Source organism: Ochotona princeps, chromosome 3 (genome assembly GCF_030435755.1).
Source record: "Ochotona princeps isolate mOchPri1 chromosome 3, mOchPri1.hap1, whole genome shotgun sequence".
Taxonomy (NCBI): domain Eukaryota; kingdom Metazoa; phylum Chordata; class Mammalia; order Lagomorpha; family Ochotonidae; genus Ochotona; species Ochotona princeps.
In genome coordinates, this window is record NC_080834.1 from 64,035,777 (window position 1) to 64,063,721 (window position 27,945).

The window sequence follows — 27,945 nt, forward strand, 5'->3', positions numbered from 1 at the left end:
AAAAGCATTCTTTAATTCCTCTAGTCAAAATTATATAAACGGCTAAAACAGATACATTTCCTATGCTCCAAAGAAATTGCAAAGACAGGCTACACTTTTAGGTTACACTAACTGTAGTTATTGCCATAGTGGTTTCTGCTAATACTCCCACCATTTTCATTAATTTTTACAATATTTAGCAAGCCATTTCCCAGAAGGCATGCCAAACGTCTGAGCCAGATTCCAGGGCAATGGGTAGGCACTTAATAAGGTGTCCACAAATGACATGAGCTTAATTGTACTCTTGTGTGTAAATTATTAAAGGCCCACTCACCAAGACTCTATCAGCAACATTAACTCAAAAGCTCACATTGGTTGCAAAAACCATCTTACAGGGGAAAACAATAATGTCTCAATAGATTATGAAATTCTAGCATGGTGCTTGAGTGTCCATGCCAAGGGGAGTGAGACTGTTTCAAGGTGGTTGGAGAGACATCCTCCAGGCCCTGCCATACAGCTGTAAGCCCCTTGTGGCATTGCCAACAGAGGAGAGGTTCTCTTCACACCTTCGTGTCATCCACACCCGCTGCATTGAACCCCAGCAGATCATCCATATTTAAATATTTGCATGTAAAAGCCTTCAGTTTTACAAGTTCACAAAAATCTAAAAAATAAAAATATGAAGCTTCTATCCAAAATAGCACATTATTTAGTGATTTTAAATATTTCAAACTGACATATATCACGTGGACTTCATAAAAGATTTACATTTATCAAAATTATGCTCTCAAGCAAATCTTATAAAGTCACTTAAAATGCTCAAAATATTTTTAAAAATTCAATTGTTCATTGAAAAAAACAATTTTAATAATAACATGATCATCCAGTTTTGCATTTTATAACAGATTCTGATTGTTACTGAATTAGAAAAAGTTCAAAATAGTTTCATGATTATTTAAACTATTTTTTAATTTTGCTTTCCAAAAGGTTTAGCAATGTTAAAAGATGGTTGAAGTAAAATATCAGTTTTTGAGATATATGTCATAGTTTAAATATTCAAAATATTATTTTTGCTTTTAGTTTTCAATTTCTCAACTAGTTGTGCTATTTACATTGATGCAACAAGTTGACAGAGCATGTTTTAATACACATTTTCTTTTTGTTTATACAATATTTGTGGTAGCAATTAAGTAAAATACTTCTATCTAAATAGTAGTGTTTTATCTTTTAGAATCACTTCTCTAACATTTCCGTGAAAAGTGCATTTTTAATATCCTTATCCTGCATTTAAATCCTTATTTAAAACATTTATACTATTAGCATGCCAAGAGTTTCTCATTATTATTGTTCTCTGCTTTTAAAAGCAAATTTATTTGTAGTTTGAAAATAAACACTATATTCAATACACAATGTGAAGCTACTTCAAATGGCTTATGCAAATGGAATTAAAACATAAAGTTAGACTGTTTAAACGATGAAAAATCATAGGGAGTTCTTTTAAAATTATTTTTATGGTTTTGTTTTGTTTCAATTTGGAGAGCAGAGATTCAGAGGGAAGAGAGAGAGAGAGATACCGTCTGAGTCCTGCCTCACATCCCAAATAACCACAAGGATCTGAAATGAGCTAACCTGAAGCTAGGAGCTTCATCTGGACCTTTCATATGGGTGCAGGAAACCAAGAACTTGAGCTGCCTTCTGTTGCTTTCCCAAGTCACAAGCAGGTTGTTGGATTGAAAGTGGAACAGCTTGGACAAAAACCAAAGCACATATGGAATGTCAGTGTGCGGCAAGTCAAGTGACCGCAGTATTCTTACAATAAAATAACTTAAAAATTTTTATTTTCTAATGTTCTTAATATCCATACAAATACTGCCATCGTAACATTTATTAGGGATGCGAAATAACACATTACACCTAAGAACCTCTTGGATGTTTTGTAAACTATTTTGTAGTTTGGCAGATAAAAAACAGAAAAGGGCATAGAGAAACAAACAGACTCAAGAATGGAATAATCAGAATGTAAGCCCCATATTATTACAAGAATAATTTAGAATCAAACAATGTAATTAGATCAGCCTATTTTATACAATCCGGGACTAAAATACGTAACTCTATCAGACAGTTCAATCATTTTTGTTAAAGATTTATTTCTGTTTAAAAAGACATTTACAGAGAGAAGGAGAGGGATACTCCACTCCCTCGTTCACTTCCCAAATGGCCAATACGGCCCAAGCTGAACTTATATGAAGCTATGATTTTCTTTCGGATCTCCCACAGGAATTCAGGCCCAAAGACTTGATGCATCCTCTTCTGGAAAACTAACTGGGGAACTGGATCAGAAGTGAAGAAGGGAGCCCGGCACAGTAGCTAAGTGGCAAAAGACCTCCCATTGCAAGAGCTGGGATCCCATATGGGCACCAGTTCATATCCCGGATGCCCAAGTTCCCATCCAGCTTTTTGATTGTGGCCCGAGAAAGCACTAGATTATGGCCCGAAGCCTTGGAATCCAGCACCCTCGTGGGAGACTCAGAAGAAGCTCATGAATCCTGGCTTTGGATCTGCTAAACTCTGGCTGCTGTGAATCAGCCAGATGGGGAGTGAACCAGCAGATGGAAGATCTATCTCTCTGTCTCTTTTCCTCTCTGCAAATCTGACTTTCCATTAAAAATGAATAAATCTTAAAAAAAATTAAAGAAGAGGAGCGGCCTGGTGAGGAAGCAGTGCCCTAATGGGACGACAGTGCCAGATGCAGAAGACCAGGCTGCAGAACCATAGTGCCAGCAAGGCACAATTAGAATAGTGCAGTTATGGATAAGCAATCCTTATGTTAACTTTTCATGCTTATGATTATTAAAATATAAGTGCTCTAGAATGACTCTTATTCTTTTTATGAATATATTCTTATGATCAGAAACTAGTTATATATCATATATTAGATCTTTATTTCATGTATCACTGAAATGAAATGAATTATGGAACAGCTTTAAATTAAAGGAATGCAAGATATATTCAATATTAAAAATTAGAGTTCATTTTAGTCATTTAGGTAATTTTGCCAATATGTTTGTTAAAGAACTGTTGCATTCTCCTAATCAATGGCTGATATTTAATTCATGAGAGAGAATTGTATGTGGTTAATTGTGGATTCCCTAAAGTCTTCTTTCTGAAGTTCATTATTGTCCTATCTAGGTAGGAAATACTTTCACTCTACAGAAAGAAGCCTCATGTAGCTACTTGCTTACAAAATTACCTTTTAGTTATTGTTTCTATGAGAAATACTTCTTTTTTTCTGTAAGAGAGAATCTATTTTTAATTATTTAAATTTTTGCTTTTTTATTACTTTTTAAAATATTTGCTGATTTTCACATAGTTGATTATGGTAATAAGGGTCAGGGGCTAGAGGAAGGTGGGTGAGATCACCATGTCTACATTTATTTTCCTTCCTGTATCTGGGAGAAGCAAGGAGACAAGGAAAGATACCTATGTTTTGGTTGATGTTCAATGAAATGCTCTTGCAAAATTAGACCCATTTGTTACACATTAATTCTGTGTTAGAAATGCAATCTTTGGTGAAATGTTGTTAAGCTGAATATCAGAAATGGTTCACTTTACGATACCTAAGTTATTAAGCTTGTGTTAGTAACTCAGATTATTATTGTTTTATTGTTATCATTGTTTCAGTGGTGTTTCTATTATCTTTTCTATACAGAACATATGTTATTTGGAGTGAGGCATATTGTAAAATCTTGGACGCCATAAGACATGCAAATTGTTTAGCTCTTCAGATGAGTGTAAGAAATTTATACAAGCATGGGCATGCTAAATTGGCCAAAATTAAAACCACTTTTCTCAGTCCTAACAACAATAAAGCTGGCTCTTTCTTGCCTGAATTTTGCTCCTTATTCTTTTCCAAAACAAAGAAAAAATACCTTATTTTTTTAAAAACCTCAGTGCACACATTCCTTATTGTGTCCCCTTGTAATATATGACAATGTGTGTTCACATATGATTTCAAATCAAGCATAGTCTTTTGAAACTGAATGGTTGCAACTTATATGCTTGTATCTCACATGATATTTTGAGTTTGATAATAACTTCAATGTAGTGCCCACCAAAAAAGGGAGAAAAATCATATTGTATCACACACGGTTACTCACAACAACACAATCTTGGCCTAGGAAAAGTTAGGAGGTCCTTGTAATAAAGCAAACAGATTGCACCAAGAAAAAAAAAATAAGACCAGCTGGGAAAACAGCAGCAGCTACAGCTGTGCAGCTGAGACCCTCTCTGCTGACTTGGCTTTTATTCTGTTTTACCTCATTAGCCGACACAGCACCATTTTTCCAACCACAGCAGCTGCACCTGAGAAATGCTGCTCTCCAGAAAGCTTACCCAGAGTTGCTGAGCACTCAGACTGGTATGTTATCACTGAGTAACACAAATTGAGATTTTCATAATTATGATCTTGTAAGAGAATTCTGACAACAGTTTAAGATAACTCCTTCCTTTATATAATTCTTCAATGCCCTTATACACTAGTGTTTTAGAAATTGTGAAAGAAAACATTTCAAATTGTCCAGATTTTTTTTTTAGCAAACAAGTGTTATAATAAAGCTAAAATATTTTCTTTTTACCTCATACAGCTGTGCACAGCATAGGAATTCTTGAAGGAATCCTTTTCAAAGAGTTACAGTAATCAGGCTCGGCAGCGTGGCCTAGTAGCTAAGGTCCTTGCCTTGATCCCATATGGCCTCTGGTTCTAATCCCGGCAGCTCCACTTCCTCTCTGTCTGTCCTCCTCTCGGTATATCTCACTTTGTAATAAAAATAAAATAAATCTTTAAAAAAAAAAAGAGTTACAGTAATCATAACAGCCCTGTGGTTTACATGAAATCCATCAGCTGTTATCAACTTTGTCCTGTCTGCTGTTTTATTGTCACATTCTGTTTCTTAGTGGACACTCCATGCCACTATTGTGTGAAATATTTACGATACAGAACTCATTCTAAAGGATATATACTCTCAACAAAGAAGAATAACAGCAACAAAACATTTAAAATATCACTTTTGCAACTAAGTAGACTATTACATATTTTCAGAGATTATTAGCACTGCCTATATAAATGGTTTGAATCATGTCCCCACTAGCACTCATTTATAATTGTATCTTATGCGGTTTTCTGGTATTTCTAGCTTGATCCTGAGTGTTTCAGGTCACTGTTTCTCGTTTCTCACTTGCTGTCACTGTTACCTCCATATAGAGAAAGTATTTAAATTCCCTACACTGGCATACTTTAATGAGTTATATGAAAATGCAAATTATGTTGCTAATCAACAGTTACAAAGAAATAACCATTTCATCCTTATTCATGCATTTTTAAGAGATTAGATATAGATGCAATGCTATGCACAAATTCATGATATACCTGTTATACTGAGACATTAACTTTGAATAATACCTGTATACTCTAATTCTCCATTCCACAGAAATAATAGTTTAGGTATCTCTCATGCAACAACAATCCCATTGAGTCACAATACTCTGTTTCATTAAAGTGTGCCTGAATACATTACTTTCTGGCTATATTAATCTATTTTATTTTCTATCAATATGTGATAGTATCCATTAAATATATTTTCAATAAATTACATGATAATTTCTTCCAGCACAAATAAATCCAGAGGAGTAACTTACAGTTCAGCATTACTATTTGAAAGCAAAGACAAGATAAATAAATATATATATATGTATATATAATTTGATAGGCAGAGCAAGAAAGAGAGAGAAATAATTTTACCTGCCGATTTACTTTCCTCAGTGTCTACAGGCAGCAGAACTGAGTTGGGCTAAATTCAGGAACCCAGAACTTCTTCTGTGTCTCCTATTTAGGTGGAAGGAACCTGAGAACTCAAGCCGTATCTGATGCCTTCCAGGACACATGTTAATACCAGGCTGGATGGAAACAGTAGTGAGGACTGAACTCAAGAGCTTTGACACAGAATGCAGGTATCCAAATCAGCGATTAAATTGCAAGATTTACCCCTGCTTTTTGTTATGGTGGGGAAAATGCAACACTGTTTAATAGAAAACAGTTTTCCAACAATCCCCCACTTTTCTCTTTTAGACCTTTCTACTACCACTAATTTCTCCACATAATTACATAACTACTTAACTACTGTTAAACACTCTTTGCCATATTATCACATACATAATTCCTTTTCATTTTTTCCTCTAAAAGGCATCTCATATCATAATCATGTCAACTTGTCACTTTTCTTCAAAATAATCACCTTCCATCTTTATCTGGGAACTAGAGTGCCTGGAAATAAGTTAAATTTTACCCAGAAAACATCTCAATAGATACCTTGGTATTGTTCAGATATCTATTTTAATTTGTAGAGCAGAAAGAGAAATAAGCCATTCATCTTCTGATTTACATCCAAATGCCCACAAAACTCAATACTCAATGAAAAAAATTGGTGATATTCAAGATGGCTGAATAAGAAATAACCCACTAACTTAGGCTGCTCTCAAATGCGAAAAGAATGAAGAAAGGATTGCATTTTGCTGAAGTCTAAAAGGCATTTTCAATGACGACTTAAAGGACACCTGTGGAAGCTATGTGGCATAACCAAAGAAGAGTCCAGAAACTTCAATTGCTCATCTTTATGTGGGAGCAGCTCAGCACTATCTGAAGACATCACAATGGGAACTGGGAAAATATCACATTTTGGAAAGGTGTTGTGGCAGACCGCGGTGGGCAGAGTCACTGGAAGCATTACCTTACACAGAATCTCACAGATCTTACTGACTCCTAGATCAGACTGGAGCCAGAGTAAGGGGAGAATTCTGCTGCTGGCCTCAGGGGAAAGTCACAATTATCTCTCCCATTCCACCACAAAGTCCCCAAAGCAGTTGGAAGAATCAGCCACTCTGAAGGCAGTCTGGACCTTCCAAGATAGCTGGAGTGAGATAAACTTGTCGCATGTCTGTCGCTGTGCAGATGTATGCAGTTAGGTGGTATTGCTGAAAGGATAACTCTGTGTCCCCCACTCGGTGTGGAATCAGAACTGATGATCTTTCAGGGAGTGATACCTGCACCTGCGACTGTGAGGAACACACACCCCTCACCCTTCTACAGGCCCCAAGAGTGAGAGTGGCAGCCTAAGCCACTAAGGCAGAACACTTTCAGATAGCTGGTGTTGGGAATTCTTCTGCTCTCCATGATTGGGGTAGACTAGAAGGGTTGGCAGAGCTTCAGGAACCTGTGACTGTGGGAGTCTTTCATTCTGCGAGTGCACAGTTGTTGGTGGCATGTAATTTAATATCTGAGCACAAAAAGAATTGCACAAATCCTATGTATGGTATACATAATGACATGAGTAGATGTTGCTGGTCAGGTGGTAGAAAGTTATTTCAGTTTCTCTTCTGTTTGAATGTTTTTTATTTTTCCTTCCTAAGAGTTTTTCTCAGTATAAGTATTCTGGGTTGGCAGTTTCTTCTCTTATGTTTTCCTGTAATGTGAGTCTAGTGAACATTTTAGATTCAATTTTTTATGTTTGCTGTTGAAAGATTGGTGTATGTCATATTGAAAATCTTTTTCTTTTAAATTTGAGAGACGGAGTTAAAGGAAAAGAGAGAGAGAGAGAATCTTCCATCTGCTGATTCATTCTCCAAATAGTTGCTCCGCAGGTGCTAAGGAAATTAAAAGCAAACAATGAATTTATGCAGAAAGTGGTAGGACCAAGTTATTACCTTTCAACAATAGTTGTGAATTCATGTGGTGTAACTCTTCAATTACAACACGTACTTTCCCAGTGGAGGGAGTCAGCAGATCTCAACAACAAAGATACATATGGAATGAAAGTGAAAGGATGTAAAAAAGATAGTCTACACCAAAGAAAGTGGTGACCAGATGTAACCATTCTCAAAGATTTTATTGTTATTTATTTTTGAAGGATAAAGAGAAAGGAGAGATGGAGAAAGATGGTCTTGCATCCACTGGGTCATTCTCCAAATTATTCACAACTTCCGCAGTTGAGCTGATCTGAAGCTGGAAGCCAGGATTTTCTTCCAGGTAGCCCATGCACTGGCAGGGTCCAAGGGATTGAGCCATCCTCTTCCACTCTTGCTAGGCCATAAAGACACAATGTTCATTCAGTGAGGTGTAAGTTCATTCAGTCCCTGTTTGTTTACACATTCTCAAAAAATGAAAATGAGGCTTGGCTTTTTCCCAGTTAGAATGACTATTATATATAAATCAGAAAGAAGGTAAATTCTGGTGACAGCGCAGGGGAAAACAAACCCTAATCTGATTTTGGGGAATGTGTATTAATGTAACATTTGTGTAATACGCTAGTGAGATTCATCGGAAATCTAAAAACAAATCTATTATATGACCCAATATTCCCATGTCTGGGAAATTATCTTAATAAAAATTAAATTAACATATGAAAGAGCTATCTCTATCCACTAATGTTTATAACACCTCAATTCATAATAGCTATGATGTATAATCAGTCTTGATATCCATCAACTCTTGACTAGACAAAGAAAATGTGGTGTCTATACCCTTGGAAATAGTTCTCAAACATAAAGCAGAATGAAACGTTATTCTTTGCAACTAAGTGATTTCTACTGAAAGCCTTTATGATCTAATGAAGTAGTCCATTCTAAAAAATGATTTTTCCCTGCATTCGTGGTAACTAAGAAACAGAGTACAAAAATAAAGTCTATATTAGCAAGGTTGACATTCTTGAGGTGGGTTATAGCTTTGTGCATGCTCATGAGGACAATAGTTTTTGTTTCCTTGTTTATTTATTATTTTCTAATTGTTATATGTTGACATCTTTACCTAATAGATTGTTAAGTCTGTGATTGTAAAGTGAGTTGAAAATATGCCACTGCAAAAATTAGAAACAAAGGGAAAGAAAGAAAGGAGTATGGGTAGGAAATATGAACAAGAGGAGCAGGAGGGAATGTAGGGCGGTAAGCATCACTATGCTCTTAAATCTGTAATGTGAAATGTGAAATTCATTCATTTTATACAAATGAATCTGAAAAGAAAATAAAAAGCACTTGTTTCTATCACAAATATGATTTTTCTGTTTTTATAGATTATTCTTATTTGAAAGGTAGATTTACAGTGAGTGTGTGTGTGTGTATGAGTAAGAGAGAGATAGAGAAAGAGAGAGAGAAATTAGTCTTTCATCCACTGATACACTCCTCAAATGTTTGCTGTAATTAAGATCAGACCAGGCCAAAGCTAGGAACTCTGACACCATCCAGGTCTCCTACAGTAGCTTTTAGGGCCTAAGTACTAAATACTTGGCTAATTTGTGGAAAACCTCCCTGGACCATTAGTAAAGAGCTGGATCTACAATAGAACAGCCAGAACATTAACTGCTACCCGTAAAGGATACCGGATTCATAGACAGGTAAAGCCTCTTACACCACAACATTGGCCTAAATGGATTTCATAGTTTAAGGTTTTATCTTTTGAGCCAAGCTTCTAAAAATCATCAGTCTTTCCTTTATCATATTATAGTGACTGACTTAATAAAAGCCAGATAGGCAGTCTTTGAAAAGTGAGTTAGCTGGGGTAGGTATAAATACAGATATAGACAGTTGCATATAGTGCATCACATGCTCATGGCCAAGACAAATAGGGAAATAATCCCAGTAACTTGTCTGTTTTAATGTTTCTGGTTAACCATATACACTACTATCTGATGGACAATGGAGAAAAACATTTTACATTTTTGTCATTACAACAGATCCCAAAAGTAAACTCCTTCCACATAACATCCCCATTCATCAGAGTGTGAGTAATAAGGAATTTATAGTGTTGGAGACAGTTTTATGGAGAGTTTTGTAAAATATGTGAAAGACTTCACATAAACTGTAGGTCATCCAGCTGAGTTCTATCAACAAGCATACATCATAAATACACTAAAAATGATAAGTCATAAGGAAGAACCTGGGAGCAGATCTATTTGGCCTTCATAGCAAATCTTTCTATTTTTGACTACTTTTATTCTCAGAAACAGGCAATCCTCAAGACTAGTAAATAAGAGGTGAGTGGCCTCAGAAAATAAGACTATAGAACAGTGAATACTTACTCAAGTTGCTGTGTGAGAGTGCTTTTGTGAAGTTAAGTGCTTTATTTAAATACAGAATTCAAGTTCAATAAATTTGTCATTTCAACAAATCTCCATTATGTTGATGAACATGAAATTAAATACTTTGAAATCATTTCATAATTATTACAGATAAATCCTCCTGTCAGCATCATATCAAAGGCTTTGAAGTGTACGTTTGTTTCAAAAATCATTCATACTGTAAGTGCAACAGAAAGATTCCTGCTTTCCCAGGGCCACCTCTGGAGTCTAACTTTCCGACAAAATGCTCAGTTGGAGTTCAGTGCTCTCATGGTTCAAGAAAGGCCCTTGTTCCAGCTGGTGGCTGAGCTTGCTTTTGGGGTCCACATGAGGTTGGCTTCACCGAGATGCAGAATGTGAAAGTCATGTACTCACAGTAGCTTTCATCACAGTTGTAAAGAAAACCTGGAAGCCCAGGCAACAGAGTTGTGCTACAGGCTTAGAATCCCTGATGTGGCAACGCTAGTGAAGTGAGAGTGAAGACGCTGTGGCAACCTAAAAAGATCAAGTTCCACTGGGAAAGCAGAAAGCAGCTTGCTAGGCAACAGCTTGTCACACTGATCACTTGGATGAAGTCAAGGCAGAAAACTTTCAGGAGGCCAAGGCCAAGCAGAGATGCGGCTTCAGAGTAGCAGAACATGCACCACAGAAGCAATGTATAACAAAGCTGTGATGAGAGATGCCCAGTGTGTATTCTGTATTGTAGACTGTGACCAGTGAAGTAAAAACGTGGTTGTGGGTCACCCAAAACTTTGGGAGTTTATTCATCAGTACTCTGTGCCTCAGATTTCAACATGGGATTTTGAATTGACTGTAATCCATGTTGTTTGGAGTCTTGCTTTGGTCCAGTTCATTGTATTTTCTGCTTTCCTCTTTTTCAAAAGGAAATGCACTGTGTTGTCCCATCACTGTATCATGGAAGTATATAATCTGAAGCTTCATAGAGTCACTTAAAATTCATCTTGGTTCTTAGAAGAGAATTTTGAATGTCGAAGTAATATTGGACTAAATGCAGACTTTGGAGTTTGGGAGATAGAGGCAGTACACCATGTCTGTGAGGTAGCCATGAAACTTTGGAATGGAAGAAGGAATAAAATGATTTGAATAGTAGTTTGATATCCCCCAAATGACTGTGTGAGTGTAGCATGATTTCCATTGTAATGGGGTTTAGGTTGTAAATCCCAATAGTATGTTAATGGATTCAGGATGGGATTTAAGGCAATCATGGTGTTGAAGATGAGGTTTCTGGAAAGTGATGGATTGGATTAAGGTGTTAAATGGAGTCTTCATAAGTAATTGATAGTAACAGTATAAGGAGAAACTATACAGAAAACATGATGGGTAGGGGGCTTTTCTTTCTTTGCTTCTTGGCTCATTATGTTCTTTCCTCTAAATGGGTTTTGCTATCCATTAGCTCCACCAAAATAATAGGACAAAACAATAGGCCAATGGGATTGTCCTGCCTTCAATGGTGAACCTTCAAAACTGGAAGGCAAGGCAATTTTTATTTCTTAACAGTAGTGGCTTTCAGAAATGTTACTTGCGATAATAAAAAGCTAACTAGTGCATATATTTATATCAGACAGCAAATGGAAAGCATGAGACATTGCTATGGAGACTCATGCTATAAATAAAACAATGTGTGAATAATTAGCCAGAAGAAAAAAATAAATTGAAGAAAAAGCCATGATTTCTGCAGATAATACTATTTACCCATGATTAAAACAAGAAAATAATATTCTGAAATGATTTATCTTCTAAAATGAAGAAATACCATGTAGGATTTATTTTTAATAAATATTAAAATGAAACTTTTAAAATGAAAACAATATAATAATTTTAAATAAAATACAAGTCCAACAGATAACATTGTGTAAATTTCATTGCTTTTAGGATTTTCAATATATTTGAAGATAATTTTGGTATTTCTATTCCTGTTTTGAGAGAAGAATTTTAAATTGATAGCCCAAAATTTGACCAATGATGAATTTGTTGTTATCCATCAAATAATTTCAGATGCAAACTTATAAAAATTATTTTATTGCCAATTCCATATCTCAGTTGGCTGAATCTATCTTCACAAGTGCTGAACTCCCATATATGCACTGGTTCATGGCCCAGCTGTTCCACTTCCTATCAAGCTCCCTGCTTATGACCAGCGAAAACAATAGAGGATGGCTCAAGTTACTGGGATGCTGCATCCACGTGGGAGATTCACAGGAAACTCCTTGTTTCAGATTGGCTTGGTTTCTGCTCTTGTGGTCATTTGGGAAATCAACCAGCAAATGGATGATATTTTTCTCTGTCTCTCTTTCTTTCTATAAATATGCCTTTCCAATAATGATAAATAAATATTAAAAAGTATTTTAATATTCTCCAGCAGAATTCTCTAATTTGTGATAGGAATATAATTACTATTCCTAATAATGATAAATATTTTCAAATTGTAGCATGTATGGCTTATAAAATTCTTTAAAATGAGCTTAATTCAATTTTAAACGTGAATTTCAATTTGTTCCTCCCACCTCAGGTTTTTGAAACTTCGAAATGTAAGCTTAGAATGTTTTTCATTCATTCACTATGATTCTTTCATAATTGCTGGACAGTTCTTTTCTTGAAGATCCATGATGCTAAATGCATGAAAAAGGAATCTGCATCTTCCATATGGCGTAACAGTTTACTTCTAGAGCAATGGAAGAGCCTTTGGAAGACGTTACTGTGATACCCGTTTAGAGATGATACGTGAAGAGGAGTGGTTGCCATTGATGAAGTTCCTAATGTTACAACAGGAGGTATGTTTCCTGTCCTTATTCTAGGCTCGGAAGACACTCAAGTCTTGGTTTCTAAAGCAAGATGTCTTCCATTAAGGAGCAGGTAAGCTTGTACAACCACAGAAATATTGAAGTATTGGTAATTGGACCCAAAACAAGAATAGAAGATATTGTCGTGGCTAATTACTGACTCTGATAATAAAGACCAAGTGTAGCTGCTGTTACACAAAAAGGCATGAAGGAATATTCTTAGCATAAACAGTTGTTTGCTTGTTTGTTTTTTATATAAGCTTTCAAAACTGCTCCAGAACCAGTTATGAGTTTATATATAGTTTCTACGAAGTTCATATTTTAAAGAAAATATGCATGAATTTCAAAAAGTAAAAACAAAAATACCTTAATTACATTTTTTTTCACAAACTTTTTGAACCACCCCCACCTTACATTTAAACATTTCTAACTTTTCATTAAGTAACATTATATCAGCAGCTTTAATTCAGCCATGACTGGAACACCTCGTTAGAGAAATCAGTGGCCAGGAGCCAGGAATTTCTTCCAGATCTTCCAAGTGGGTGTAGAGTCCCAAGGCTTTGGTCCATCCTACACTGCTTTCCCTGGCCCCAAAGCAGGGAGCTGGAAGGGAATTGAAGCAGCCAGGGTATGAACTGTTGCTCATATGTTAACCAAGAACATGAAAGGCAAGGAAGGGCTTTAGACACTAGGCAACCATGCCAGGGCTTCTTAATACAAGGGCGTTGCCAATCAGCTTCATATACTAAGCACCGGACATTGTCACACCCAAGACTTAATTCAACTTCTCCTAAATCTTACTTCACTTCTTCACAGTTATTTCTGAAACTATTCCCAGTAAACTCCCTGTACACAAATCTCTAACAGATTTTGAAATAATTTGACATACAGTTTCTACAAATATTTGAAATAGCTTATCTCTACAGGCAAGCATTAAGTCTGTTAATTAGAATAATGAATGTTAGAATTAATTTTTCTTAAAGCAATTGGCAATATCTAAATATATGTTTGTGACTAAAATGCGAAGACAAAAATTATTACTGAGATTTAACAAACATGATCTAACCAGGTGATCTTGTTCATCTTAATACCTTTCTGAGTCTCTGAGTACAGGTTTCTATAATTCCATATTTAACAACTCAAAGATAATACAATCATCTGTTTTAGTGAAGATTACCAAATCTTGCCACTACATCGTTACCTTTTGCTTCAGACTGCTTTTTTTCTTTCTGGGTGCTTTCACTATGCCTCTAAAGATAATAGTTTAGGGAATGGCACAGTAGGCTAGAGGCTGAAGTCCTCATCTTGAATGCACTGGTTCTAATCCTGGCGGCTGCTCTTCCCATCCAGCTCCCTGCCTGTGGTCTGGCAAAGCAATCAAGGATGGTCCAAAGCTTTGGAACCCTGTACCCGGGTGGGAGACCTGGAAGAAGCTCTGGGCTCCTGGCTTCAGATTGGCTCAGCTCCAGCTGTTGCGGTCACTTAAGAAGTGAATCATCGGACAGAAGATCTTCTGTTCTGTCTCTTCTCTCTGTATAGCTGACTTTCCAATAAAAATAAATTAATTAAATAATAATAATACTTTAAGTGAAATGCAGATAAGAGTGATAGCCTGTAGATTAGACTGTGTAGTCAAAATATATATGCGTGTATGTGTTTAAAAATAAAATTAAAATAAATTGCTGAATTTATTATAAAACATCCTAAATTTGTCTTCCTTTTTTAATGTTCATTCTGGTGACAAAAACTAAGACAGAATATATTTTTCAATTTAATTATGGAAAGCACTAGTTACTACAAAACTAAACTATTTTGTGTAAGTATCACTTCAGCAGAGCCGTTCTGCCACACTTGATTTCTCTCTTGAAAATACTGACAGAAATCTGAAGCATAGCAGCAAATAAATCATGAATTGAAATAAATCACATTGTAACATCTGTTGTCATCCATCATTGAAGCAAATGCGCTATGTAGGGGTCCTCCTTTGAGATCATAAAAAGGAAATTAATTCCATGCATTATTTCCTTATTATTATTGTGGAGATCTTCCATCAAGATCACTTCAATTGATATCTATACACACATGTCTTACCTGCTGTAATCTACTTAATTGTTTTAAGGGCAGAGTTATGGAGAAAAAAAGAAGGTTGGAGAGATATTCCATTTCCTGGTTCACTATCCAAATACCCACAATGGCCAGCACAGTAGAAAGCCAAATCCAAGAGCTGGAGATTCTTTTGGGTTTCCCATAGAAGCAGTATCTGCTGAAGAACTTGGGAACGCCTCCTGTGGTTTCCCTGGTGACTAGAAAGCGCACTACATAATGGATAAGGGACTTCATTCTTTTTAAAAGCTGAGTAGTATTCCATGCAGTAGATTTACCACTAATTCTTTATCCATTCCTCTTTCAACTTGTTTCCAAATATTTACTATTGTATTTGTGTGGTCACTGTCCATTATGAAGATTCCACTTTCTTTGGATATATTCTGAGAATTGGCACAGCTGAGTCATATGGCACATCATTTTCACTTTTCTAAGTGCTCTCCATATCAACTTCACAGTGGATGTACGAACCTATACCCTCACCAACAGTGGAGTAAGCTACCTTTCTCCTATCATCCACTCCAGCAGATGTTATTAGTAGATTTCAGAATTGAGGCCTTTTATATTTGAGTTAGATGAAATCTCAATGTGGTTTTACTTAGTATGGCCCTAACAACTAGGGAACATTAGCATTTTTTATATAACTATCAGCCATTTGAATTTGATCCTTTGAAAACTGCTCATTTCCTTTGCCAGCTTATTAACAGGCGTGCTTGTTTTGTGGCTGTTGAACTTCTGAAACTCTTTCTAAATTCTGGATATTAGTCCCCTATCAATTATGCAATGTGAGAAGAATTTCTCCTATTCTGTTGGTTGTTTTTTATTTTTCAGTTTGTTGATTGTTTCAATTGCTGTCCAGAAGTGTTTATTTGATGTAATTCTATTTGTTTATTTTGACTTGCGCTGCCAGTGCTTTTGGTGACTTTCTTAAGAAACCTTATCAATGTCTATATCTCGTAGAGTGTAATTATAGTTGCCTCTAAGAGTTTGATGGATTCTGTGTACAAACTTAGAACTTTCATCTATCTGGAGTTGATTTTTGTGTAAGGTGACACATTGGGGTCTTATTTCTTACTTCTGTAAGCTGATATTCACTTGTCATAGCAATTTTCGATGAAAACAGCAACCTTTCCCCCCATCTGGTTTTCAGTTCTTTTAGAGAGGATTTGTTGGCCGTAAGTGTGAGAACTGACTTCTTGGGGTTTCTATTCTGTTCCATTGATCTTTTCTCTTCCTCTACCTGTTAAAGTCTGTATTGATTACCACTGCCCTGTATTCTGTTTTGAGGTCTGGAATTGTGATTCACAGTTTTATTTTATTTTTTAGGATAGATGTTATGGCACCTTGTATTTCCAGATGGATTTTTTGCATCATTTTTACCAGCTCTGATAAAATGTTGTTAGGATTGAATGTGGATTGCATTGCATTACATTGGCATATTAATCTCAGTTATACTCACATGTGGCGAGATTTTCTACCCATCCAGGAACTAAATTTCTTCATCTTTTAATGTCTTCTTCTATTTATGTTTTCAATGTCTTATAATTTTCATCATATAGGTCTTCCTTGTTTTGGTTAGGTGTTTTCTAAGGTAGGTAAAATGCTTCTATATTATTTTAAGGGAGTGAATATTTGTAAGATCAGAGTATTTACAGATCAAACATGGTGATCGCTATTTTTACCCTTACAAACTTACCGAATTCATGCTATTTGTAGTTCCAATATATTCTTGCTACTTGGGCCCTCTTCTTTCCTTCAGATCATCCTTTTCCTCCTAGTGAGTTAAATGACATACTCTCAAGATCAGGAAGCATTTCGTATGCAGGAAATCCACACTAGCATCTGAGGATAAGGACTTCATATTGATAGTCTGACTAATCTGCTGAAACTGAAATGATGCTGATGGTTCATTTCATTTTTCCCTGCAAAGGCTTGACATACAGATGCCAAGATAAAGGGTTCAGATTAAATGACACTCCTAGTCTGGCATCCTCACTTATAAGCTGCACATGCATATTCATCTAGCCTTCTAAAAGTTCTATGCTCTCATCAAGAACAGGAGAATAATACTATCCCTTTTAATAACTCTTTAGACACTTACGGTTAAAGTATTTCAAAATAGTCAACATAATTATTCCAGCACTGTAAACCTGGGTTGGATTTTGAAGAGAATATTATTCTGGAGGAAAAGGCAGCAGAAAAAGATTCGGTGAGAAGACAGCCTTTCTGGTACGGGCTAAGAAACACAGAACTCTGTTCCAATCACAGCTTATGGGGGAATGCAGAAACTTTTTATGGGAGGCCTCAACAGGATCCTTCCAGCATGTCAGGTGTTCAACAGTATTAAATTTTTATTTGTTTTGCTTTGTTTTTGTTTTTTTAACATATATTTTTATTGCATTTCCTTTTTGAAAAAAAATTAATTACATTGCATTATGTGATACATTTTTTTATGCACTGGGATTCCCCCGCCCCTCCCTAAACCTCCCCCCCCCCCCACGGTGGATTGCTCCACCTTGTTGCATTTCCATAGTTCAAATTCAGTTGACATTCTTTTATTAGAGGTATTTACCAAGCATAAAGTCCAGCATCTTATTGTCCTGGTAAGTTCAGTGGTTTCTTGGTGAAACCATCTCTGGTCTGAAGGTAGAGCCGGCAGAGTATCATCCCAATCAATTAAAAGCCCCAACATAATATTTCCAACCATTTCCAACATTATGGCATTAATTGACATGGCATTGATTAACCAATATGTTAATAAGAAAATGCAGGTTCTCAACCACAACCTGTGACTTCTTCATAGACATTTCAATTTTGGTTTACATTCAACCGTATTCTATACACCTTAAAATGGCTTAGATTGCTATTCAGCCATCTCATGCCTATTTTAATTTTAGTCTTTAGCAGTTTATAGCATTGAAGCATGATTTCGCTGAACCTGGCTGTTTTTCGGGTGATTTAACTCTATAATTCTAAACATTCTAAACATGCTCACCTAAACTGTTGACATATATCCTGTTAGAATTATAGAGTTAAATTTTTTATTTGTTCCTTCTAATACTTTAATATTTGACTCAATATCATTCTTCACAAGATATTCAATGAACAGCCCATGCAAGTATATGCTACCCTATTAGTTTCTATATGCTTCTGAATATTATTCTACCCTGCTTATTATTGTATTATATTAATCCACCAAAAATTTTGTCAGTTATTTTCAACAACTGCTGGTTTATACGTTTCTGGTCTCTCAAAGGCCAGGAAACTGCCTGTCTGCCTACATTATGCCTTTAATCTAATTTATATGTTAATACCCAACTTTTGCCTTAACTCTCCTAATTCTAAGATTTATCATTCAATTTCTCTTTTCAATGGAAATAATTTTCACATACTTTTCTGGGAATAGTAATGATTAATCCTGTTATTTGAAATACTGTTTCCCAAGTTCATAGATCAAGTTTCTTGCCTCATATTAGACTTCAATTGAATTTGTTCTTGATCTTTCTACACAATATTGTGACTGACCCTTTCAATAACAAGGTTTCGTCTCTTCGCACATTAATGTGCCAATCAAACAGTGGTCTTATAGGCTATAAAGGAATACATATTGTTTTAAAAATCTTAGGTCTGTGATAGGTCCAATAGATCATAAATCAGGATAATCTCAATTGAGTGTTGGCTTTGTCATTAATATATTAAAATTTTGAGGCCACATCCTCTGTGCAGAATTGATTGTTCATACGTTTTAACTATGTAAGCATAAACACAGATGTATTATATTACATTATGAATTCTAATTATGTTAAGTTAGATATAACTAATGTAAAGAATAATTGGGTTTTAAGAAAGTTTTCTGATTTAGCTACTCTTTTACAAGTTTGGAGATCAGCATCTCTATGTAAAATATAATATAAAAATCAACATACATGTACTGCTACTATAAAAATGTTACATTACAAAGCCACGTTTTACTCTAAGAAAATATGTGATGTATTTGTTAGAATACATAGTCAATTCAGTTTGCATACTCCATAAATTTCATCTATAATGGTGAAAAAAAATACAATGAAGGATTTATGAGTTAAACTGTTTATTTTATCATTTCTTGAGGAAAAGAGTTTCTTTTCTGATATCAAACTGTAATTGTGATTGATGAAGTGCTGGCTGTGCCAAATACATGCTGTATAGAAATATATGCCACAATATCAACAAAAATCTTCAGCAGGATGAAAAGCGCTTTTTAAAATTTTTCCATAGCCATTCTCACTTTTGAAAATTTAGTCAGAAGTATTTTTATAATCACATGTAAGTGCTCCTGTTATAAAATCACACATGTAAATGATAACATCAAAAAATAACTAGAACATTTTAAATATAAGTTATGTTAAGTTTTTGAGTTTTTCAACGTCCATTATTTATTTCAGTCATAACATACTGCTATTTCTGTGCTAAATGGTGCTCATTAAAAAATTGCTTGGGCCCAGAGCGAGAGTGTAGCAGCTAAAGTCCTTGCCTTGAACTTGTCAGGTTTCCATATGGGCGCTGTTTCTAGTCTCAGTAGTTGCACTTTCCATCCAGCTCCTTGCTCATGTTCCGGGACAGCAGTGGAGGGTGGCCCAAAGCCTTGGGACTCTGCACCCGCGTGGGAGACCCGGAAGAAGCTCCTGGCTCCTAGCTTCAGATCAGCACAATACCGGACATTGCGTGGGAGACACAGATGAATCTCCTGGCTTCTGGCGTCAGATTGGCTCAGCTCAAGTCATTGGGGCCACTTGGGGAGTGAATCATCGGACGAAAGATCTTCCTCTCTGTCTCTCCTCTCTGTATAGTTGCCTTTCCAATAAAAACATCTTTAAAAAAATTGCTCCATATTTCAGTTAATTAGTCTATAGCTAATATACAGTTTAAAACTGGAAAGTAAAGAGGGAATAATGCTTTGTTTTACATCTGAAACTATATTTTGATGACTATTCTTTTTTGAAATTGTCTTTAATATATTAACTTGTCTCATTTCTCAGTCTTTTGACTAAAATCAAGTGTAATATATTAACTTTTATGTGCACTATAACATAACAATGTCAGTTAATGAGATCAAATAAACCTAATCTAAATAATTTGCGTCTATTTCATATCATAACATTCAAATTTTTGCAGTAGTCTGTCATTTCTTCAAGGAGATATTCTAGCTTGTCAAAAATTACATGTTTGGGGCCCAGTGTGATAGCCTAGTCGCTAAATCCCCACCTTAGATGCACTGGGATCCCGGTCCTTGCCCTGGCTGCTCCACTTTCTGTCCAGATCCTTGCTCATGGCCTGCGAAAGCAGTAGAGGATGATTCAACATCTTAGGGTCTAGACCCATGCGGGAGACCTAGAAGAAGTTCCGGGCTCCTGGCTTAGGATCAGCTTAGCTCTGGACATTTCAGCCACTTCAGAAGTAAACCAATAGACAGAAGATGTGTCTCTGTCTCTCCTCATAAATTCTGCCTTTCCTAAATAGATAAATAAATAGGGCCCGGCACGGTGGCTTAGCAGTGAAAATCCTTGGCTTGAATGTGCCAGGATCCCATATGGACACCGGTTCTAATCCTGGCAGCTCCACTTCCCATCCAGCTCCCTGCTTGTGGCCTAGGAAGGCATTAGAGGATGGCTCAAAGCCTTGGGACCCTGCACCCGCATGGGAGACCTGGAAGAAGCTCTGAGCTCCTGGCTTCAGATCGGCACAGCACCAGGCATTGTGGTCACTTGAGGAGTGAACCATCAGATGGAAGATCTTTCTCTCTGTCCCTCCTCCTCTCTGTATATCTCCCTTTCCAATAAAATAAATAAATCTTTAAATAAATAAATGAATAAATCTTTAAAAATACATGCTTGTGGACACATGGGTTAATTTTTGGGTTCAAATTCTGCTGTTGGTCACATGTCTATTCTGATGCTAATGCCTGGCTTCTTTGACTGCTACTGCCCTGTAGTATGTCTTGCAGTCTGATTTTTCTTTTTTTTTTTTTAATTATTTATTATTTAACTTCATTAATTACATTGTATTATGTGACACAGTTACATAGATACTTGGGTTCTCCCCACCCCTCCCCAAACCCTCCCACCATGGTGGATTCCTCCACCTTGTTGCATAACCACAGCTCAAGTTCAGTTGAGATTCCCCCATTGCAAGCGTATACCAAACATAGAGTCCAGCATCTTATTGTCCAGTCAAGTTCAACGGCTTCTTAGGTATACCCTCTCTGGTCTGAAGACAGAGCCAGCAGAGTATCATCCCAGTCAATTGAAAGCTCCAACATACCATCAGCAAAAATTTACATCATTATGGAATTAATTGACATAGTAATGAGTAACCAATATGTTAAAAGTAAATGCAAGTTCCCAAACTGGAAACCATAATGCTAAGGGAAATGAGCCAATCCCAAAAGGTTAAATACCACATGTTTGCCTTAATTTAAGATGATATGATGTTATGTATAACATGTTATGTTTTGAATGTTATATGTTGTGTATAAACTAAAATTGAAGTATAGGTGAGGTGGTCACAGAAGGTGGCTGGGAACTCGCAGTCTGATTTTTCTACACCTCCAGTCCTGGAGCTATTCTGGGTCTCTTGTGCTTTCATATGAATTATGGGATCCTTTTTTTTTTTTCTAAATTTGGAAGTGTCTTTAGTGTTTTAATGGGATTATAGCTAAACCTGAAAATTACTTTTGGTGGTTATGATATTTTAGATATATTATTTAATTTATGAGTGTGGAAGTCTATGTGTGTGTATGTGTATCTTCTATATATTCCGTTAATGTTTTGCTTTTCACATTGCAGAGATCAAACATCCTTGACCAAACTTATGCCAAGATATTTTAAGATTTTTATAACTTTTTGGAATAGAATTCACCATATAAATTCTTTCCCATTGTTTGCTTGTACAGAGATCATTGTTTTTTGTGTTTTCATTTTGTATTGTATAACTTTATCAAGCCATCTTGGGAGTTGAAACCATGCTTTAGTGGTGTCTTCTGGTTTCCCCATGTGTAAACAGGGATTATTTAACCTTCTTATTTCAAATTCATATGCCTTTGATTTAGTTTGGTTATCTAATGGATCTGGCTAAATTTTCTAGAATTATATTAGAAATTAATTGTGAAAGTGGACCTCCTTGTTTGGTTGCAGATCCAAGCAGAATTGCTTCTAACCTCTCCCTTCAAAATGAAGCTGATTGCTTTGTCATATATTGCCTTATGTTCATATTATGTACCTTCTATGCCTAATTTGCTGAATAATTTAATCTTGAATGTATGTTGTATTTTATCAAATGCTTTCTCTGCATCTATCAAGCTAATCACATTTAAAAAAAATTGTCCAATGACAGCTCCCTGGGTACAATATTCTCTGTTGATAGTTTCTGTGTTTTAGTACTTAGACTGTATTTCTCCATTATCTCTGAGTATGGAGGTTTCTTTCTTTCCTTGATCAGTTAGCCATTAGGTAATATATTTAAGGGATAGTTATTGGGTACCCACTGTGCTAAATGTTGGTTTAACTATTAGATATCTAGCAATGAGAACAAGAGAAAAATGAACTGCTGTCATAAATTTAGCTACTAAGTCATGGTGCTCCTTTCATTTTTTTCTTTCATTAATTAATGTAATTCTTAAAATAATGGATTTTAAATAAATGTCACTGTGGGAGCCTGAACACTTGTTCACTAATTCTCATTTGCTGTCTGTCATATCCAAGGTGAAGGTGTCTACCTCAAATACAAGCTCTTGATATCACTCTGCTCGTAGCTAGATTCAGGTTGTGTAACTGATGCACTACCAGCTAAAATTAAATTAAAAAATAAAATCAGTCAAGGTCAATTGGATCCATTTATATGTTTTTATTAACAATCCACAAAACAAAAAACAGAAATCATGTCAGCAGTAAGTTATACATCTTTAGTTTTGCATATGTCCCACAATTTTGTGCTAAAAATTGATATTTTATATGGCCAAACCATTTGTTTTACTTTTTTCCTTATTCACCTATGTTTCAACTCCGTACCAAAGTCTGGTAAAAGAATGCCCCATTATGCATACTCCAATAGTGTCTATAACCTCGGTGTCCAACTTACACCTCCACACCAATTTCCTTGTGTGCTATTCTTAATTTTAGTTATTACTATTCTACACACCATTGATTTTTTGTGTAACTCATGAATTTTGACTGATAAACATTTCATCTGAATCGGTACACTAATGCTCTGCACTATAACCAGATGTCGCTGTCATTTTTCTCACTCACAAGAGGCCACTGTTTCAATTAACCTAGTCACTGGGAATCATTCCATACGATGTGACTTTCTTTATGGGAAATTACTGCAATATTTCAGCTGAACATATTAAAATTTGAGAAAATTATCTCTGAACATATAATTAAGGATGTGACAGTTGATTTGATGTTCTTCTCAGGAAGAAACTTTCTCAGAAGGGTGATGCTTCATAACTTATTCATTTGAGCAAATTTGATATGAAATAATGCAATTACCTAATTTTTAATGCATAAATTCCCAATTAAATAAGAAATTTTAAAATCATGATGCTTTAAATTTTAAATAGTGCCAACCTCAGTTGCAATGATTAGCTTAATAATTTTGCGAAAACTTATTTACTTACTTACACGTAAATTGCTATTTTATAACCTATACTTAAGCTTGTGTCGCACCACATACAATAGAATGTGCTTGTCTTGGGGAAGATTTTCTGGGCACTTAAAATAATATTGCACATGTATTAGAAGATTTTATTATATTTTACATATGTGAAAGATAATTATGCCATCATCAGTTGATCAATGTGATGGATAAATTCTGATCTCCCTATGTAATAATATTTAATAATACACATAGTACTGAATTATTAAAAGTGCTTATACTTTTTAAACAACTTTTTTTACAATCTGAAAAAAAAGCAGATTAAAGCATCCTTTTAAAGCATCCTTAAAAAAATTGGGTATAAGAGTATTAGTCAACACAAAGTAGTATGTGAAAAACTCATAACCAATATGCTATTGAATGTTGGTAACATTTCCACTAAGATTTAGTACCAGACATGGATGCCAAGGCTGACCACGGTTATTCGGTATACTCCTGGAAATTTTACCAATATCAGCTATGAAAGAAAAAGTAACCAAAGAAACATAAATTAGAAAGCGAGAAGCTAAGCCAACTCTTTTTGCACGTGACATCATTCTTCATATGAAGGAATCAAACAATCTGTTTATTAAGAGATTAATGCAACTCCAGAGGAGCAGTAATTGTTTCTATTGCTTCATTTATGTTTAAAACATATACTGCAAATGTTTGAAAAATAAAATTCAGCAATAATTCTTGTTTTAGGTCTCAAAGTATCTCATAAACTGTGTTAAAAAGAGGGCTTACACCCAAACCCAAACTCAAGGCCTAGAAGCACTGTCAAAGCGAAGCTTGCTGAAGGCCCGGGCCTCTGCCACAAGGTCACTCCACCTACTGCCAGGAAAATGGTTTCCCTCTTTAAACTTACATGTAAAAAATTTAATTTGACTGTGAAAAAGAATCTGTAATTTTAAAACAATTTGAAATATATTCAAACTAAATTTCATCACTCTCTTTCTCTAATGTCTTCAATCCCTTTTCTTATATTTACAAAAAATATATGTGAGAAGCACTGATTGCTTCTCTATCAGTGACAAGTAAGAGCTTCCCTCACCCTCCTTCCAGGCAAACACTGATATGTCCTCAGTGCTTTGTAAAATTTTACTTTTCTGTTCTAGAGTTTTGCACATTCTTTTTTTTTTAAGATTTATTTATTTTTATTGGAAAGTAAGATATATAGAGACGAGGAGAGACAATGAGAATGATCTTCCATCCAATGCTTCACTCCCCAAGTGACTAAAATGGCTGCTGCTGCACCAATCCGAAGCCAGGAACCAGGAACTTCCTCCAGGTCTCCCACGCGGATGCAGGGTCCCAAGGTTTTGGGCTGTCCTTGACTGCTCTCTCAGGCCATAAGCAGGGAGCTGGATGGAAATTGGAGCTGCCGGGATTAGAACTGGTGACCCACATAGGATCCTGGCACATTCAAGGCAAGGACGTCAGCCACTAGGCTACCACACCAGGCCCAAGTTCAGCACATTCTTTTGCCTGTATCCTAAAGGGTTTTATTGCTTAGTCACCACCTGGTTTGATTCTCGTTCATCATTTAGGTATGAATATGACACGTATCCTTAGAAATTTTTTTCCTGACTAAAAATAAAATACATTGTTTCCTTTATCAATAAGATACAAGTTACATGCTACTGGAAAAATCTCTGTGGATTTTTTCCTAGCTTAATATAGAAGTAAAAAGCTAGAAATCAAGAAAAGACAGAGAAGTTTTATTTGGAAAGTGACCAGGTCAGTGGGATAAGAAGAAAGAGGAAAGAATCTTTTCAGGAGGGGTCCAAGGTATTGGGGGCTTCTTGAAAGCAGAGTGGGAGAAATACCGTGGTTTTCCAAAGGGTTTTGAGTATTTCAAACATTCTTTGACTGACCTTGTTTAGGTGGGAACTTGCAGGAAAAGATTCCCTCATTGGTAGTCTATTCGTTGGTTATGAAACAGCTGGCAATTCTCACAGTACCCAGTTAAAAGTGTGGTTTCCTGCCGTGAATTTTCACAAGTCCATCATGCTGCCACTGAGGTGTCTTGCAATAATGTAGGAGCGTATCAGTCATTTCATGTGAGTCCAACCTTGTAGTGTCTGTATTAAGACTTACTTCCCTTTGTTTCCACCTATGAACATGTTAATTTCTATAAGAGTGGAGTGGAGCATAGAGGAGAGGAGAGAAAACTTGGTTGTGGGGCAGACCCCCGTGCCTATCAAACTGTATTATGAAACAATAAAAAAATAAATAAACAAATAGTGTGGTTTCCTGACCATTTGGTGAGGAATCAGGGTTGGTCTTCCCAGCAAATGGCAAGTGTCCCTTCTCACAGAGGTACCATGTTTCTCAGTATTTTTCCTGTTTGTGAATAATCACAGTACATGCAAACAGTAAGATGGTGGCCCGGGGGGAATAGTCTCTTAAGGCTTACCCTGGATCTCACACACAGTTTTGGTGGGCGTGGATAGCCTCATTACAGAGAGAAGGCACTCAGTTGTGACACAAGCAGTGATGGGCGAAACAGACACAGGGAATGTGCTGATCACGGAAGTGCTGACTCTGTCATAATCAAGAAGAATCTGATGAAAATGCTGGGATGACCAGCCACAAGAATAGCCATTATGTCATGATGCCAAGGAGTTGAATTTCCTGCTCCATAAACTAAGTTATGCCACTAAGATAATAATTAATAAAAAGTTCAAATCAGACACTTAACATTTTATAAGACTTATTTGTTTTTATTGGAAAGTTTTACAGAGAGAAGGAGAGACAGAAAGATATTCCATCCATTGGTTCAATCCCCATGTGGCAGCAATGGCCGGAGCTGAGCTGATCGGACACCAGGTAGCCAGGAGCCTCTTTCAGGTCTCTCAAGCAGGCGCAGGGTTCCAAAGCTTTGAACCATCTTTGACTTCTTTCTCAGGCCACAAGCAGGGAGCTGGATGGAAAGTGGAGCAGCCAGAACATGAACCAGGGTCCATATGGTATCCTTGCATATTGAACATGAGAACTATAGTCACTAGGCTATCATGCCAGACACACTTGACATCAATATTAAAATAAAGTGAGATAGAGGCCAGTCGGGAGAGACTTACCCCAGATGACAGGAGCTTCATCCAGATCTCTAACATCGGAACAGAGGTCTGGGCCTTGGGCAATCTTCTACTGCATTTCAGCATCATTAGCAAGAATCTACATCTACAATGAAGTAGCCAAGACTGGAACCAGTGCCCACATGGGAAACCAATATTGCAAGTAGCAGCTGAACCCATAACACCAAAGAAGGTTAGCTCCAACCATCTTTATACCACTGAAAAACTGATGCATCTCACCTTTGCCTTCAACATCTCATGACTGATCTTCTAATTGGTAGAATTTAATTTGATCGAAAGCTTGGATTGCGAGTTCTCTATTCTGTCAAACCACAGGTCTACTAAATAAAACTTGCAATGGGTTTTGAGTATCAATCACTATGTCCCCCATAGGCTCCTCCTAGGTGTAAGAATGCAGCACATTCTTACTGTGATTTTACTTGTTGTTAAATCCGGCAGGTTGTGTATCTGTAACATGAGATTCATCTAAACTGGTTTTGCTTACCAGTACTCCAGAGCCTAACTTGTACCATCCCAACAATTTTTGACAAGGAAATTAATCAGGTATATCAATAGTAATTTTTAAGCTACTGCAGAGCACAAGCAATTTACAGATCTGTTGAGCAAATTTAAGAACTTCTCAAACTATATGATTTACCTCCTAAATGTGTGATGCTCAAAAAGTACCATGACCACAATGGCTTTTACTAAAAACTGTATGGAATAATATATTTCATTTATGTCTAATTATCATCTTCAGATTGTCCTTGCTCACTTACTCCCAATCCTGTTCATGAGAGAGCCCCAGCGTTATGTCAGTTATAACTCATCCTGCAACATGTCTTTCACAGTTCCAACAAATGAGCTTGAAAATGCTCTTTAACTCTGTAGTCACTGGACCTAGGCAAGTCCAGACTACAGAGCAGAGGAAGCTGCTCGCAGCATTACTAACCCCACACACTCTGCTGATTATGACCTTTTCCACAACTGGTTTTTCACCAGGTCGTTAAAACAGTTGTGTGGTTTGTGGGCAGTGGGGACAAGCTCTCGAACCTGAGCATTAAATGTATAGGCAAGAAAGGGATCTCAGCTGTAATGCTAAATGGAGTGTGAGAGTGTGTGTGTGTGTGTGTGTGTGTGTGTGTGTGT